General features: G+C 38.8%; 1 protein-coding gene and 1 pseudogene across 1 annotated transcript in view; one reads left to right on the top strand and one right to left on the bottom strand.

Annotated features, from left to right (window-relative positions):
* Positions 1-19,379, bottom strand: part of AKAP10 (A kinase (PRKA) anchor protein 10) — a 194,015-nt gene that overhangs the window by 93,309 nt on the left and 81,327 nt on the right. The window lies entirely within an intron of this gene.
* LOC102869730 lies at positions 12,282-18,209 on the top strand (annotated as a pseudogene).

Genomic DNA, 19,379 nt, shown 5'->3' with positions numbered 1-19,379 from the left:
AAAGATTCTCACCACTGGACCAATTAGCAGCATCACGGTCAACACTCTTAGCACAAGTACCCAGGAAATAAAAAAAAACACACCACAACGTATTGCGATGGCAAAGTCTGCTGCTAGGGACCTTTCCAAAGTACTGAAGAGCAATGGTGTCACTTTGGAGATTACGGTGCACCAGATACAGGCCACGGTCTTTGCAATCACTTGTTGGATCATTAGAGAGTTGGACAATGACTAGGAAAGACAGGAGAATTGATGCCTTTGAGCTGTGGGGCTGGAGAAGAGTATTCAATGTACCATGGACTACTAAGAAAACAAACAAATTCATCCTGGAGAGGGTTAAACCAGGCTGCTTCTTGGAGGCAAGGATTCTGGGGCTTCATTCGACATACTTTGGACATGTTGTAAGGAGGGACAGGTCCTTGGAGAGGGACATCATGTTTGGGAGGGTGGAGGGACAGCGTAAGAGAGGAAGACCCTCTAAGAGGTGGATTGAGTCAGTGACTGGGGTAATCGGGATGCGTGTGTCAGTGGCAGTGTGAGTGGCACAGGATAGAGCAGGGTTTAGGGCTGTTGTACATAGGGTTGCTATGAGTCGCAAGCAACTCGACGATACATAACTACAACAACAACAAGAACAATCTTTATGTAAGAAGACAGCCACTTTTTCCATCTGTGGAGTTAAATGCTGCTATTTTGTATCATGGAGTCTGAATCAACCCACAGCTGACCCTCCAGTAGGTTTTCAGACACAATAAATCACATGGGATGGGACTGTCCATCCTTCTCCCATGAAGCAGAAGGTCGATTCCAACCAATGCAGTCTCTTATCACTAGGCCATCAGAGCTTGCTCCTTTGCTGAGTGAGTAGTGGGTTTGAAATTCTTAACTACTGTGCCAAAATCTTAACCTATGTGTGACAATTAATTGTTACCCTGGTTAGATGCTGTCAAATCAGGCCCCACTCCAACTGCCCTTATATACAATCTACCAAAACTCTGCTTAATATTGTGCCCTCCTCATATGAACCACACAATGAGAAACCAATTCATCACAGTCACTAGACTGGGTCGCTAACAAAAAACTTAATGCCTTGGAATTGGAACCCAAACCCACCTGACACTCCACTGAGTTTCTGAGATTGTAAATCGCATGGGAGATGGATCTGAAATACTGCAGGGGCAGAGGCACTGCGAAAACAGAGTCATTCTATATGGACTATGCCCCTAGAATTACTACAATAAATGAATAAATAAAATAAGTGTTGACTAAGATGTTAAAAATTGGAAATCTTTACCCACTACTGATGGGACTGCACAATGGTAACTAACATATAACTGAATGATCTTAATCCTAAAAAATATTATTAAAAAATATTGAAAGCAGGAACAAAAACAAAAAAAACACACTCCAGAAGCCTTCTGAGCATGTTCACTGCAGAACTATTTTCTAATAAGCCAAAAAGCAGAAGTAAACTAAAAGTCCATAAAAAAATGGATAAACAAAATGTGGTATACACATACAACCAAATGTTAGCAAGATCTAAAACCCTACAACATGGATACAGTGCAAAAATTTTATGCCAAGGAGGTAACAAAATTATAAATACTGTAGGTTTTCACTCATATAAAATTATCTACAACAAGGAAATGTGTAAGAGGTCAAAGTTTATTAGTGGATAACACCAGTCACTTCATGGAAGCAAGCTGTGGGAGGTGCCTTTTATAAAGATGACAGTCTTGTAAACCCTGTTCAGTCAGTGCTACTCTGTTCTACAGTCACTATACTTTGGAATTTACTCAATGATGACAATGTTAATAGATGTATAATACAAATCAATGTCTTCAAATTGTCCATTAAAAAATTTTAAATTGGCAAATATCTTGATATTCGGTTGAGCTAGTGCTACATAATGACCCTATGTATAAAAAACCCAGAACAAAATGCTGTACCATCCTAAGTCTGCTGTGTTTAAGTTCACTATTATAGTCACTATGTCAACCCATTTCACTGAAGGTCTTTCTCTCTTCACTAACATTGTACTTTTCCAAGAATGATGTCCTTCTCCAGGGACTGATTCTTCCTGCTAACATGCTCAAATGACACCGAATGATTTCTGCTTTTAAAGAGCATGATGGCTAAATTCCTTCCAATATAGGTTTGTTTTTTTTTTCTTTTGTAGCCCATTACATACTCTGTATTTTTCACCAACATAATAATAACTACACCACAATAAAAGGCATTGTTCTTTAATCTTCCTTACTCACTGAGCAACTCTGACAGCAAATGAAGCAACTGATAATAGTATCAGTTGGGTTAAGAACATCTAAGTGACATCTTGTTCTTTAGCAGCACTTCAAAGAAGTCCTTGGTAACAGATTTGCCCAATTTCTTAACTATTGCTTCCATGGGTGCTGACTGTGGTGGAGAGAATATTGAACATTTATTTCATGATTTTGTTCGACCATCTGAATAAATGTCTCCTTTGGCGAAGTGTCTTTTAGTATGTTCTGATGATTTTGTGACTGCATTATCTTTACTAGTTGATATATTATTTTAGGCCATTTTAAGTTCTTTGCCACACCTGCCCCCCCCCCCAGTCTAAGTTCACTTTTTTGGAGAAAGTGTTTATGTGATTTCAGTTATATGTGATAAACTATGCCACTGATTAGGGTTCCTAAGTTTAAACTATTTTTTTCTTTGACGATTAAGGTTTTGATTTTTAAGTTGAGGTTTTAGATCCATTTTGGCTTAGTTTTTTTTATACGACTTGAAGTATAAATCATGTTTCAGTCTTCTACAAATAAGATACTCATTTTGTCTGCACCATTTGTTAAAGAGGATGTCCTGCCATGTTTGATGGATTTAAACTCTATAAAGACTGCTTCTCCTCCAATGGACTGATTTTGAGGCTAAGCCTATGCTGAAGCCTATGAATCTGCCACGCTTTCAATTATTGTGGATGTACAGTTGGTTTTGAGATCAAGAAGTATAAGATTTCCTAACTCCCCCCACCTTTTTAGTAGTGATTTGCTTATTTGAGGTTTCATTCCTTTCCATATACAGTTTATAATTAATTTTCCTACCTCTTTCATAAATGATCTGACATGATTAGATAAATAAAAGTTGGACTATAACATTTATGAATAAAACACAAACACTTATTGCTGTCAAGCAAATTCCAATTCAAAGTGATTTTCCACTGCCTTCCCAAGGCTGAAAAATCTTAATGGAAAGACACTACCCATTTTTCTCCTAGGAGCAGCAGCAGTTTACCAAGGAACAAGCTATGGACCAGACCTCTTCCTATTCTTGAATGATAGCAGAGTTCCATTTGTTCTTTGAACGTGTCAGTCATATATGCATATGTGTATTATTATAAAACAAATTTCTATTGTAATCTTACTTCGATTAGCACAAAAGGAACTATGTATGAAAGGTTTTTTTTCCTCTTCTTTATGCACTAACAAGTTCCTTAGTAGCAATTATAAAGCATTAGAGGATATTTCTGCTTGAAAGGTTAAGTTTCAAGATTTTCTAAGGCAAAAAATAAAATGCAAATGAACAACCATAATGGAAATAGAATTTTTCACGTATTATAAAGAATTCACTATCCATCAACAGTATGTCTAAAAACTGTTCAGAGAACTGTCAAAACCTTTATGGAAAAAAGTAAAGGACTTTTCCATCATCCATTACTCCAGAAATTCTGAGGTTCCTAAAAATTTGAAATTCTGTATTTTCCCTATTTGGTAAGGATTTAACTATTGAATCACTGCATAAAAAGTTCAATAATAGTAGCTTTTCAATCTATATGCTGCACAGATCATCCAAGAGGCTGGGCTCTGAGGAGGAATGTGTAGTATCAGGATTGGAGGAAGACTCATCAACAACCTGCTTTATGCATATGACACACCTTGCTTGCTAAAACTGAGGAGAAGGTCAAGGTCTGCAACCTTCAATAAGGACTGAAGCTCAACATTTTAAGAAAACAAAGATTCTCACCACTGTGCCAATTGGCAGCATCATGATAGACGGTGAAGAGATTGAGATTGTTAACCATTTCCGTTTGCTTGGCTTCACAATCAACACACACTCGGTTCCAGCAGCCAGGAATCAAGACAAATTGCATTCGGAAAGTCGGCTGTCAGGGATCTCTCCAGAACTGAAGAGCAACAATGCCAGTTTGAGACTAAGGTGCACTTGATCCAGGGCATAGTTTTTGCAATTACTTGTTATGCATCAGAAAGCTGGACAATGATTAGGGTTGGTAGAAGGAGAATTGATGCCTTTGGGCTGTGATGCTGGAGAACAGTCTTTAAAAGAACAAACAGGTTCGTCCCAGAGAGGGTGAAAAAAGCTGTTCCTTGGAAGCAAGGATTCTGAAGCTCTGTTTGACATACTTTGGACATGCTGCAAGGAGGGGCCAGTCCTTGGAGAAAGAAATCATGCTTGGAAGAGTTGAGGGACAGCACAGGAGAGGAAGACCCCAGATGAGATGAACTGATACAGTAACTGGGAGAATGAGGGTGTCAGTCAGTGAGACTGCCTCAAGGCTTCAGAGCTTTTGTACATAGGATTGCTGTGAGTCACAAGAGACTTAATGGCACATAACAACAAAAAATAGCTTGGTACTATTCAGTTCATATGGTCTCAAGGAAAAGAAGGTAGGTGTTCTCAAGTAAACTGGAGACAAAATTCATTTCCCTCTTAATTCTCTTCCTTCCTCTGTTGCTCCAGATGAATAAAGATCAATGTACTACAAAACACCACAAACGAAGAGGAAGGAGTATGTTAACACTGTAATTTAAATGTGATATTCATTCATATTATGACCTTAACCCTCCAAACTAAAATACTAAATCCCATGAGATGTTGGGTTTTACATAAGCAGTCCTAATGGCTAGAGTTGTAAATACAATCATCACTTTTATGCCGATTCACCTTTTTACAAGTGATTTCAACTTACTGACATCAACTATGGTAACTGCAAAATAATTATCAGTTATTATAATTATGCAAGTCTATGCTTATCCAATGTACTTTCTCAAGATCATAAATAGAAACTCAGTTGTTGTGAGGTGCCCTAGAGTTGAGCACAACCCTATAATCAGAAGACCTAAATAAACTCTGTGCCACCCTCATCATCTCCAACACACTTGAACCCAGTGTTACAGACACTGTATCTATCCATCTTGTTGAGGGTCTTCCTCTCTTTGCCTGACCCTCCACCTTTCAAGTATGATTTCTCCTTCCAAGAAATAGCTTCTCCCAACAACATGCCCAAAGCATGAGAAACGAATGCCATGGAACATTCTGGCTGCATTTTTCTCCAGACATATTTTTTCTTCTGGAAGTCCATGGGGTATTTGGTTTTCTTTTCCACCACAACTCAAAGACATCAATTCCATATAAAAAATTTCTCCCCTTTCTCTTCCTTCTCAGCTCAGGGAAACATAAAGAAACTTTAGTCTTTATTATTTGCTTTTTCTTAAAACAAAATAAACAAACCCTTTTATATGTAGATTATGCAATATTTATCAGTTTGTAATAAAATTAATACACTCAGAATGTCTTACACCATGTATCATGACTTTATTTTTCTTACTTACATTAGTATTCTATTTCATATATACGCCACATTTTGTTTATTCATTCATCATTCACTGATGGACAGTTAATGCATCTACTTTCTGAATACAGAGACTGCTGCAGTGCATACTAGTATATGCCTTTGTTTTCATGACTTTGAGGTATATAAGTAGGAGTGGAATAGATGAGTCATATGGCAGTTCTATTACTAGTTACTTAAAGAACTTCCATACTGTTTTCTATAATAACTATTCCATTTTACAGTCCCTCTAGCAATGAAGGATTTAAATTTCCCCACATTCTCATAAACATTTTTAACATAGTGAATGATCCAGGATGTATTAAAATAATATGGAAGGAGTTTAGAGTCACTGTACCAAAACAAATTGTCTGACACAGAAGAATTTTCAAGAAACAACATATGATCAAGAGGCAATGGTGATGAAGCAAGTTTAGGTTGCTCTGAAGGACTTGGCAAAAGATAAAGCCCCAGGAATTGAGGAATACCTATTAACATATTTCAGCAAACAGATGCTGCCCTGGACATGCGCACCAGGTTGTGCCAAGAAGTCCGGATGACAACTACCTTGCCAACTGACTAGAAGATATGCATATTTATTCTCATTCCAAAAAAGGTGACCCACTAGAGTGTGGAAATAATTATACAATATCACACACAGAAAAAAAAATCCTGCTGAAGATAATCCAGAAATGACTGGAACAGTACATTTACAGAACTAGCAGAATTGCAAGCAGGACTAAAGAAGAGGCCGTGGCATTATAGACACTACTGCCAATGTCAGCTGGATCTTGGCAGAGAGCAGAGAAATATCTATTTGTGTTTCACTGACTATACAAAGGAATCTGACTGTGTAGCTCACAACAAATTGTGGCTAACCTTGAGGAGAATAGGAATCACACAACACTTGATTGTGCTTATGTGAAAACTATACTTGGACTAGGAAGAAGTCCTCAGAACAGAGCAGGGAAACACTGCATGATTCAAAATCAGGAGAGGAGTGTGTCAGGGATGTCTCCGTAACATATCATTTGGGAAGCTGGGCTTTATGAGGAGGAACAGGGCATCAGGATTGGAGTAAAACTCATCAACAAGCTAGGTTATGCAGATGACACACCTTGCTTGCTGAAAATGAGGAGGACCTAAAGTGCTTGCTGCAAAAGGTCAAGGACTGTGGTCTTCAAAGATTCTCACCACTGGGCCAACTGGCAGCATGATGATGGATGGAGAAGAGATTGATGTTAACAGGTAAAGCTTGCTTGACTCCACAATCAACACTTTTCGCACCAACAGTCAGGAAATCGAAAGGCAAATAGTATTAGGTTAATCTGCTGTTAGAGACCTTTCCACAGTCCTGACAAGCAACAATGTTAGTCTAGAAACTAAGGTGTGCCTGACCAAGTTGATGGTCTTCAAAATTACTTGCAATGCATCAGAAAGCTGGATAATAACTAAGGATGACAGAAGAAAAATTGATGCCTTTGATTTTGGTGCTGCAGAAGAGTCCTGAACCTATCATGCATGTCAAGAAAATAAACAAGTCTGTCTTGGGAAGGGTTAAACCAAGTTTCTCCTAGGAGGCTAGGATTCTGAAGCTATGTCTTACTACTTTGTGTATGTAGCCAGGAGAGGCCAATGCTTGGATAAAGACATCATGCTTGGATGAGATGGATTGATAACAGTAACTAGGGCAATGGGAATAGGTGTATCTGAGTCAGTGAGACTGGCTCAGGACAGTGCAGGCTTCAGAGCTATTGTACATAAGGTCCATATGAGTTGCAGGTGACTTGACGGTACATAATAATAACAATGTCGATGATAATTACGAACTCAATAGTGTTTGAATTTTGTTTCAGTAATTACACTAACTGTGAAAAGTTAAGATCATTCAGATTAATCGTCCCTGAGAATGGAAATGGCATTTTCTAGAAAATTAGTGAGAACTGCATGGTTGTTTTTTCCCCCCTTCTGCCTATCAACTATAACAAAGTGATCAGTGTTTATGTTTTTAAGCAACAGAGAACCCTGAGTTAGTTTAGAAAAATCTTCATCTTAACTTTTCACATTAAAATGTTTCTTCTCATAATTTCTAACATTTCTTTCTTCTTCAAAATTTCACTACTGATTTGTTAAAGCCTCTTCTAATGATATATGCACTGCTCTACACCAAATGATAAAATTTCTAAATTCAGCATTCCTGTCATATGGACAATTTCCCCACCTGGTATTCCATCATATTATCCTGATTAATACTTAGATCATGTTCACATAATGTATGACATTTCCCCCCCAGAGTCTCTCAACAAATTTCCAAACTTCCTCCCAGAAAAATGCAGTTTCACACACACTGATGGATATATATGTAGTTCATTGTAACTCAAGAATATCTCAAGTAAAAAAATATGTACATGAACTCAATTAATTTGATTTTTGACTACTCTAGAGGGTTAAAACAGAACTGGAAACATTTTAGTCTTAGGACTACTTAGTGATCCTATAAATTGCTAAGGACCTTTAAAACGCTTGTCTATTGCACTGTATACAGACACACACACACACACACACAGATACACACAGTGTTAAACAAACAAAAACAAACAAACAAAAAAACCACCAAAACCAAACTCACTCTGTTTCTGAAACTTCCATCTGGTTTCTGAAGCTGTAAAGCTTTAATGGAGTTGTGCACATGGTTTTCCTACAGAGTAACTGGTAGATAAAAACTACCAACATCCCAATGTTACACATTTGAGATGCTGTCAACTCTGATTCATAACCTATGAACAAGAGATCTGAACCTTGCCCTATCTTGCATAATCCTCATAATCCCTGAAATGCATGAGCCCACTGTTACATGGTGTCAGTGTTGAGAGTCTTCCTGTGTTGCTCTGACTCTCCACCTATTCCAGTAGAATGTCTTTTTTCCAAATACTGGTTCTTTCTGACAACATGCTAAAGTATGTGAGGCAAAAATTTCACCATATTGTCTTTACGAAGCACGCCTGGCTATACGTCTTAGATTTGTTTCTTTTGGTATCCACTAGATAGTATACATTGGATACTCTTTTACAGCATCAAAAAGGCACTAATTCTTCTATTTAGCCTTATTCTTGATCCAGCTTTCAAATGCAAAAGAAGCAATTGAAAATACCATGACTTGGATCAGGTGCTCAATGGTCTTTAAATTTACTAGGGTTTTGTATGTACATAGGGTTTTCAATCGTTCTTTCTAGTCTATCTTAACCTGAATGCTCAGATTTAGAGAAGTATCTGACAGACAAGCATTTTAAAGGAAAAAGCAGATGAAAGATATTTCCCCAATTGTGGAATTAACGATTAGTTTCAGTGTTGTCCCAAGTGTCTTGACCCACTTATTTCCCTGCTCCACCATTCATTAGCATCCCCACCCACTCCACTCACTCCCTTCAACACCTATCTCCCGTTTTCCAGCCCTTGATGTGATAAGTTTATATCTCAAGCTTTATGGGCTTCTGTGATTCCAAACACTTCAGCTGCTGACAATTTCTTATGCTGTGGCCAGTGTCTCTTGAGTTTAGTGGTAATGTTTTCCAAGCAAGGGTGCTGTGTCCTGCAGATCTCATTCTGGAGGTTAAACCAGGCTGCTCCTTGGAGGCAAGGATTCTGAAGCTTGGTCTGAAATACTTTGGACATGCTTGGGAGGGTGGAGGGATTGTGCAGGAAAGGAAGACCCTCTATGAGGTGGATTGATTCAGTGACTGGGGTTATGGGGGTAGGTGTGTCAGAGACAGTGAGATTGTCACAGGACAGAGCAGGGTTTAGGGCTGTTGTACATAGGGTCACTATGAGTCAAAGGTGACTCGATGGTACAGAACAACAGTAGGGTTCTGTATATGGACTATTACACTCAATCATTGCTGTTGAGCAGGAACTGATTCAGAGCTGACACCCCATTGGCATTCTGAGCCTGTAAGTCCAAATATGAGAAGCTCAGAGAATCTTAAACAGGCTGTTGTTATTGGGTACCGAAGAGTCGAGTATGTCTCAAAGCGACACAATGAACAAATGATCTGAACCCTGTTCCATCCTCTGCCATTCTCACACTGACACACCAGAGCCCACTGAAGCAGTCATGGCATCAATCCACCTGGTCAAGGGTCTTTATCTCCTTCACTGACCCTCCACCCTTCCCAGTTATCACTCATCTAGTGTTCATAGGGTTTTCAAAGGCTTGTTACTAAAGAGGTCGATGCCAATCCTACTTTCTTGTCTGTCTTAATCTGGGAGCTCTACCAATCACCGCCTACCATGGATAATCATTATTTGAAACATCAGTGGCACAGTTTTCAGCATCCCAGCAAATTCCAAGTTATCTCTCAGTACAGTAAACTGACAGACAAGTAATGTACTACTTAGAACAATGTTCTCTCCAAAGATCAGGTCCAGGGCCAGAGGCCTCAACTGACTTTTAAATATAAAGGCCCACCCACCAGGTCAGGATTGATTTAAGAGGCTTCCAGTGTACAGCTGATTATAAATTAAATCCAAAGGACCTATCAGCTCACATTTAATTGCTAATGAAATAAAAACCAATCAAATAGTTCATATTTATACTGGACTTTCAATTAAATTAAAACTTACCCTCCAGAATCCAACTGCTTCACACAAGAGGCCCCAAATTGGAGATTCTCAGTCAGGGCTGAACTGAATTTTAAATACAAAAAACCCAAAAGACTCATCAGGTCTTGACTGATTCAAATCAGTAAGCGAGGCTTCTTGTTGTTAAGAGCCATCAAGTCTGTAGACGACTCATAGCGACCCTATAAACAAAAGATCTGAACAGTGTATAACTTTCATCATTTCTCCAAGTTCATAAAATTTCTGGAGGCAAAGCTATTTCAGAAGCGGATGCCACTCCTGTTTCCAAGCTTGTTTTAATTAGGAGTTCCACCAAACACAGTCCACCATGGGTAACCATTATTACATTTGATGCATCAGTGTCACAATGCTCAGCATCACAGCAACCATGAGTTACCTCTATACAGCAAATGGATGTTATTAAAAATATTAACTGATTAAATGTTAACACAAAAACATTTCTTAAAAATTTTAAAATAATTTATTGTTAAATAATTTGAAGAACGGACCAACAGTGTTTCTGAAAAGGACTACATTAAGCATAATGAAATGAGTTGGCTTAACTTTTCTTCTTGTGTGAGGATGACACTTGATTTGCTTTAATCCAGAGCTGCAGCATCAGAGATAATGATAATCAACTCCTTTGAGATGACAGCTTGGCAGGTGCAGTTGCTTATCAAAGTCAGTTTGTCAATGATCTCAGAGGCATTCCTGTGAGGACTGTCCATAGCTCTCATCCTTGTACTTTGTTCACTGGTGGACCCTTCAGGGAGTACTAGATGCTGTTTGCCAGACTGTAATTTCATAGCACATAAGCATCAATATCATTAGAGATATTCATGCATTTAGCACTTGCAATGGTATTAAGGGGAAATATGGATTTTCATCAGTCTTATAGGAGATCACAGACCTGGACTGATTCCTTTTTTAAAAAAATTTATATAGATTTATTTACAAAGTTCAAATACATTGTTTTTCACAACAGATCTTTCCCACTTCCTTCACCCCTTCATCAAACTGTGTGACCCTATGATTAGCCTCCCCCTCTGAGATCTTCATACTCATTCCACAATAATGATATTATACAGTGTTTGTCCTTAATGGGACTGACTTAGTTCACTCAGCATAATGTTCTCCAGTCCCTCTCAAGTTAGGTAGTAATATACAAAATCACTGCTCATGTGTGTATTCCATTTTGTGAATGTTCCATAATTTCTCAATCCAGCTGGTTGTGGCTGGACATCTGGGGTGCTCCCATGTTCTTGCAATGGTGAATAATACTGCTATGAACATTGGTGTAAAAGTCTCCATCTGAACCTCAGATCTCATATTCTTGGGATGTATTCCAAGCAGTGGAATGGCTGGGTCATATAGAATTTCTATGTTCAGCTTTTTGAGGAAGTGACAACCTTCCAGAGTAGTTGTACCATTTTACAATCTCACCAATAATGTACAAATATGAGTGCCTATCTCTTCACATCCTCTCTAATATTTATTACTTGCTGTCTTGTTAAACTTGGCCACCGCTACCGGAGTGAAATGGTATCTCACTTAAATGTCATCAGAAACTGGTCAGCATGAGTCCTATGAAAGATGCCCAATTTTATCTCCCATCCAAACCATAGTATCTTCTTTTCCAGCTGCTATAAACTCAGCCACCTCACATTTCATCTGTTTGGCAACCAAGGAACGAATAGCACCACAAAGCCCTCAATATAAGGATTCACTAATAATGAGGTGTTTCTTCTTGCCTTCAAGAACCTGTAGCTTTCTCAAAGAGACCTAGAGCTCCAACTCCATACAGCCAAGGTGGTTTCAGCTCCCTCAATGATCGGGCATATTTTGCTGCTGCTACCATTTTTATAGACTTGGTAATTTTCTGAATGTTTCTGACTTCAGTTGCCTGATAATATCTTTCAAAGTTGCCATTATGTTGAACTTGGACCCACTGTGGCTGCATAGCCCAGACCAAGACAATGAGGTTTGCCTGAGAAACCAAGATACTGTGCCAGCCTTACTGAGGTCCAGTAGACAGAACAAAATCATTTTTTGAAATTCAGGGAGTTTTGTAGTATTTTGATCCCGACAAGAAAGAAAAACAAAGAAAGGGTGCCAAGAAGCGCTAGAGAGACTGAAAATTGCAGAAGCTGGTGGAAAGTATATGAGATTAGGACATTACAAATGTGTATGAAGAAGTTGTAGAAGATCAGTATTCCAAAGCTGGTTCAGGCTTGCCAGAATGATGACTGGATTGTGGATGACATCAGTATTGAGTTAGGGAGGATAGCTGAGAGATTTCTGATGATTACTTTGAAGATGATGCTCTTGATTCCAGCCAGAAAGGAAAAAGTAATAAAACATCCAACAAAGAGAAGAGGAATGTAAAGAAGGTGGAGGTGACAAAAACCAAATGATATTAAGCCTATGTTTATTGCTAGTGGGGGAAAGAAAACTACAGATTAAGCTGGTGACTTGTCCAAGGATGATCTGCTAGGTGACCTTCTGCAGGATATGAGCACTGAGAAATCTCCAATCACTACCTATGACAGAAGAAAACACCAGCTGGAAATTAAAGGAATCCATTATCTGTGCATACCCCCAAGGCAGTTCCTTCAGAATTAACTGTTTGCCCTGTTACAAAGAGGGAACCTTAAGTACGTCCTATTCATCTTAAACATGTTGAATTTACCAGAGAGATGGTGAAGGCTTCATATACAGAAGACAAAGAGGTGGATGGAGCAATGGGTTTTGAAGATGGCTATTTTGATGAGCCCATGGACATTCAGGAGGAGACCATGGAGCCTGTGGCTGCCAAGATTAGGGACCAAAAGAATGAACCAGCAGAGGGACTGACCCATGTAGCAGATTCTGAGAAAGAGCCCATGGCACACTTAGAAAATTTTCTCCCAGATGTGTCTTGTTGGAAAACTGATCAGGAAGATGAAAGCTGTATCTTAGCGCAGGAAGTTCAAATGGATTCCAATCATCTTCCATTAGTAAAAGGGGCAGATGAAGAATAAGTGTTGCAATTTTATTGGCTAGATGCTTATGAAGATTAAGTCAACCAACCAGGTATTGTATTTCTCGTTTGACAAAGACTTGGTTGAGTCAGCTAAAACCAATGTGAGCTGTTGTGTCATGGTCAAAAACATTGAGCACTCTACTTCCTGTCTTGTGAAATGAAAACTGTTCTTAATACTAGGAGAGAAATTGTAACTCCTTTTATATATGAAGGATGTTTATGAAGGCTCTGATGAGAAAATAGCAGCAAAATAAGGACTTATGAAATTCAAGTCCAAAATAATGGAAAAGAATTATGCTTTTGAGACACCCAATGTCCCAGAAAAATCTGAGTACTTGAAAGTTTGATACTTGGCTAAATTGACACAACTTTCTCAGGATCTGAAAGAAGAAAGTTATTCTCATGTGTCTGGGACCAATTCATCTAGCTTGGGACTGTTCTTGATGAATAGAAAGATCAAAGAACCTTGGTGGCTTGAAGTAAAAAATCCACAGCTCTAGAACTAGCCAATCAATTGGTATAAACTTGAGGTAATGACTCTAAAACATGAACTAGTGAATGCAGTTAAATGTGTCCAGCCACCTCCTCCTCCACTTGCGGTGTTGACTCTCTTAGCATGAAGACAATGCAGAATGTAAAGACATCAGAATGAGATTATTGGTGTGGCACCTTTGGTCCATCACCATTCTGCATTAGAGAAAACATCCACCGTAGGCTCCCTGCAGCCACATTTCTGTGTTGTGTTTAAACTAAAGGACTGCATTTTTCCATTTGCTTTCAAACAAAAAAGACTGTGCAGGTTGAGGCTGCCGCAACAGAAAGAACACTGTTAGGTTTTTTTCCTCGTAAGGGTTCACAAAATAGAACCTGGTATCACTGTGGGTAATAATACTTTAAAAAAAATTTTATTTTTATTATTTTTTTGCGCATGTACCGTCAAATCAGATCTAACTGGTATAGGAAATTATCCCTGCTTCTCCAGCAGAGCATCTGATGAATCAGCATACCTCTGGGATTGTAGTACGGCTTCTAGCCACGTTGTGGGTTTGATCTGAAGTGCTACTACAGAGAGTTAAAGTTTTCAAAGTTCCTTACTGGTCCAAGATAGGATGCAACATGCCAAAACTTGGGGATAGGAGTGGATATAGTGAAAGAAATGTTACCTGTGGTCGACTGCTCTATGATGTGGAAATATCAGCAAAGAAATTAATTAATTGTAAAAGCTACCATTTGTCTGAACAAGTTCAACAGATTCCGAAGACAGAAAGGGTTGCAATCCCAACGGAGAATGTGCAAAACATGTACAGTGAATCTTATTGCCTGTATCTGTAAGAACACATGTGGAAGGATGCCAATTTCATTTAGCAGATCATACGTGGCCAAGAAGAGATCTATATTTGTCCCCATTCTAAAGAAAGGTGATCTGATAGAATGTAGAAATTATCAAATAGTATCATTAATATCACATGCAAGCAAGATTCTGAAGATTACCCAAAAATAACTGGAACAGCACATCAAGAGAGAACGGTTTGAAGTGCAGGCTGTGTTTAGAAGGGGTCGTGGTACTAGGGATATTGTAGCTAAAGTTAGATGGATCTTGGCTGAAAGCAGGGAGTATGCGAGGAATGTCTACCAGTGTATCACTGACTATGCAAAGGCATTTGACTGTGTGGAAAACAAACTGTGGCTAACTCTAAGAAGAATGGGAATCCCAGAACACTTGATTGTGCTTATGAGGAATCTATACTTGGACTAGGAGGCAGTCATCAGAACAGAGCAAGAAAACATTGCATGGTTCAAAACTGGGAAGGGTGTATGGCAGAGATGTGTCCTATCTCCCTATCTTTTCAATCTATATGCAGGATAGATTATCTGGGAGGCTAAGCTCTATAAGGAGAAATGTGGAATCAGGATTGTAGGAAAACTCATCAAAAATCTGCGTTATGCAGATGATACAACCCTGCTTGTTGAAACGGAGGAAGACCTGATGTGCTTGCTGCAGGTCAAGGACTAAAGCCTTTAATATGGATTGAAGCTCAGTATCAAGAAAATAAAGATTCACCACTGGGCTGACTGGCAGCATCATGATGGATGGTGAAGAGACTGAGATTGTAAACAGCTTTAGTTAGCTTGGCTCCACAATCAACACTCTTGGCATCAGCAGCCAGGAAATTAAAAGACGTATTGTATGAGGAAAGTCGGCTGTCAGAGACCTCTCCAAAGTTCTGAAAAGTAATGACGTCAGTCTGGAGACTAAGGGGTGCCTGATACAGGTCATGGTCACTGCAATCACTTGCAATGCATCAGAGAACAAGGAACAGGGATAATAGAAAGAGAACTGATGCCTTTGAGCTGTGGTGCTGGAGAAGAGTATTGAATATACAATGGAATGCTAAGAGAACGAACAGGTTTATCCTGGAGAGGGTTAAATCAGGCTGCTCCTTGGAGGCAAGGATTCTGAAACTTCCTCTGACATACTTCGGACATGTTGCAAGGAGGAACCAGTCCCTGGAGAAGGATATCATGCTTTGGAGGGTGGAGGGACAGCGCAGGAGAGTTAAGACCCTCAGTGAGATGGGTTGATTCAGTGACTGGCGGTAATGGGGGTAGATGTGTCAAGAGACAAAAGATTGGCGCAGGATAGAGCAGGATTTAAGGCTGTTGTACACAGGATCACTGTGAGTTTCAGGCAACTAGATGGCACATAACAACACAACAACAACATGTGAGCTAAATGTTCTGCCATGCCAGATAATTAATGATATCATTAATTATCTTTGGGAACATTATGTATGGAATGTGGATGGGTGGATGATAGGAGCATAATGAGTTTCTGATGTTTCATGCATTTTATGAAAACAACTACATTGTGCCTGATAAGCAGATTTTCAGAAAGTTTCAGAAAAAACTGGGAGATGAAGATGGAAGAAATTGATGGGAGATCCCAGTAAACAAAAGAAGAAAGTAAGGAAGAAAACGGCTTATGCTGGCTTATTGGATACCAAAGGATAAGTAATTCATTTTGCTTCTGGACTTCAGCAAATTATTCCTTCCATGATTCAGGAACTTAACATATGTTTTACAACAGTGCAAAGAGTTGCTTCTTTGTTACAGAGGCAGAGGAAATGACAAAAAATGGAGCCAGAACAGATTCCTGAGCTGCCAGATCTTAGGAACTAGTATTTTGCCAAGAGAGATCTGAAAACTGGAGAGAGGAGAAAACAGATCAAACAGCTAATGAAACAAGATTTAAATCCAGACCTTGTTCTTTAGTATGGCATTTGACAGAAGCCTCTGAAGCTCACAGTGAACAGTATGTATGGCTGCTTGGGATTTTCCTACAGCAGATTTTACACTAAACCAATGGCTGCTAAGGTGACTTACAAAGGGGTGAGCTCTCGTGGCCTAGTGGCAGGAAACTGCACTGCAATCCCAGAGGTACACGATTCAAATCCACCAGATGCTCTGCTGAAGAGGGAGGAACAATCGCCTCCTGGTACCAGTCAGATCCAATTTGATGGTACACACATAAAAAAAAACAAACAAAAAAGAAAACAAAACAAACAAACAAACAAAACCCCCCAAAAAATTAAAAAACAAAAACAAAGGAAGAGAGGTTAAAGATATACTTAACATTAACATCTCTGAAAATACACTGGCACTCATGTTTGCAGGTTCTACATCTATGGAGCCAACCTACCACAACTGGGAGAGGGGAAGTAATTTAATGGTCAGAGTGATCTCACAAAAGCAAAGTAGTACTTACATTGTGTCTGCATTATATTAAGTCTTTGTATATGCTCTGAAGATGACTTAAAGTATATGGAAGGATGTGTGTAGGTCTTTCATACACAAACACTATATCATTTTAGCAAAGAGATTTGAAGATCTGAGGACTCTGGTATTTGCAGAGGGTCCTTGGACAAACACCCCACAGCTATCAAGAGATGACAGTATTTTAAACTATTTGAAGCACACGACTGCCACTTTGTTCCCTTAACTACCAGCTTCAAATACCTTTTTAAAATACTTCTTGAAGTTAATTACAATTAAAAAAAAAAACAAACAGAAAAAAAACCCAAAGCCCCTGAACACACACCCCCCCCCGCAACAAACCCAAACCATTTTTTGAATTATAGGAAAGAACTATTTTCCAAAATGAAGATGCTACTGGACCAGAGAAATGCTTTATAATTTTCCAACACTATTTAATATCTGTCTTGATATTAAACTGTTGGATTGATATACACTGACTGCTGTTACCAGTTGTTGACTGTGGATCCAAGTAAAAAGTAAATCACTGACAACTACAATCTTTTTCTCTATTATAATACTGCCTTTGGGTTCTCACCAAACAGATTGAATAAGTATGGAGAAAGGATACAAACCTGACACATATCTTTCTGTCACTCCCTACGACAATCCATCCTGTTGTGGTGATCTTATGCAGTGTTTGCAATCAATCCTATTGTTACAGTGGTCATTTTATGCAGTGTTTGTCCTTTTGTGATATAGATATTTCATTCAATATGTCCTCTAGATTCATTCTTTTTGTGTAGTTTTTTTATAAATTATTTTAGTGTTGTGTAAGTTTTCACTGTATGGATATACAGCAATTTCTCTAGCCATTTGTTTGTTAATGGGCATGTGGGCAGCTGCCATCTGCTACTGTCAATAACGTTGCAATAAACATGGGTATGTAGACCTGTTTGTGTCACAGCTCTGATTTTCTTTTTTTGGGGGGGTACATTCTAAGCACAAGGATGATGGATCAAATGGTATTTTTATTTTCAATTTTCTGAGGAAATGCCAGACTGCCTTGTACTCAACTCTTATTTTTTACGTGGTGCTGGAGTATTATATAAATTTAAGATTTAAGTCCCTTATCAGATATGTCATTGTTAACTATCTTTTTACCAGTTTGTAGGCTTCCTTTACCCTGTTGGAGAAGCTTTTTGGTAGACAAAAGATTTGATTTTTAGAAGGTGACATCATTCTATTATCTCCTTTCTTGGCTGTGGGATTTTGGTTATGTTTGAAAGTTTAGTCATGCCACAGATCAGGACATCTATAAGTGATGATCTTTGAGTGTCAACCACTTCCTAAATAGCATGCCTCTGGAAACTCTACGAACTTTTATAAATGTCGTTAATTGTAGAGGGGCTTCAAGCCTTTTGTTCAGAGGGTCGCTATGAGACATGCTCTACTGGAAGGTAATCAACAAGCTAATACACTTTGAGTTGGTTTTTGTATATGTGAGGTATCAATCTTGTTTCAGTTTTCTAGAGATGCATGTCCAATTGTACCATCATCATTTGTTCAAGAGGTTGTTGTTTTCCCACTTAATTGATTTCATCTCCTTATCAAGTACAATTCCAGAGTAATATACCATATGGTCATCCGACTCAAAATGTCCCATGCCAGTCCATCTCATCTCATCAATGCCTAAGTATGTCAATATTTATGTGTTCCATTTCTTCCTTAACAATATTTAATTTTCCTACATTCATGGTTCTCACATTCCATGTCCCAATCACCAGTGTCTGCTTACAACTGTTCCTCTTCCTTTGTATTTCCATACTAGAAAACTCAAACTCCTTTGCCGTTTCTGTTGTCTAAATGTGTTCTGTTGTACATAGGGTTTTCAGAGGCCTGCTATTTCAGAAGTGGATGGCCAATCCTTCTTCTTACTCTGTCTTAATGTGAATGTTCAGATTTAGAGAAGTATCAGAGAGACCAGCATTTTAAAGGTATATCCCTTATTGCGGCGTTAACTTTAGTGTCAGTGTTGTCCCTGCCTTTCTCACAAGTGTCCTTACCCCCTTATTCCCTGCTCCACCATCCACCAGGATATCCATCCACTTCTACCCCCTCCCTTCACATCTATCTCCTTTTGACCAACCCTCCATCTAATAACATATATGAGGCTTCCATGCTTCTGTGATTCCAAAGACATCAGCTGATGTTAGTTCCTTATGTTGGGATCAATGTCTCTGAAGTTTAGTTGTAATGTTTCCCGAGTAAAGGTGATGCATCCTCAGATGACCATATGATATATTACTCTGGAGATGAAAAGGTGAGGAAAAATGGAGTTGCTTTCATAGTTAAAAAAGTCATTGCTAGATCCATCTT

This window comes from Elephantulus edwardii, unplaced genomic scaffold, assembly GCF_000299155.1.
Source record: "Elephantulus edwardii isolate Elephantulus edwardi_28Jun2011 unplaced genomic scaffold, EleEdw1.0 scaffold00362, whole genome shotgun sequence".
In the NCBI taxonomy this organism is placed as follows: domain Eukaryota; kingdom Metazoa; phylum Chordata; class Mammalia; order Macroscelidea; family Macroscelididae; genus Elephantulus; species Elephantulus edwardii.
Note: the sequence above shows the minus strand (reverse complement) of the source record. Positions and strands in the feature narration are given on the sequence as shown.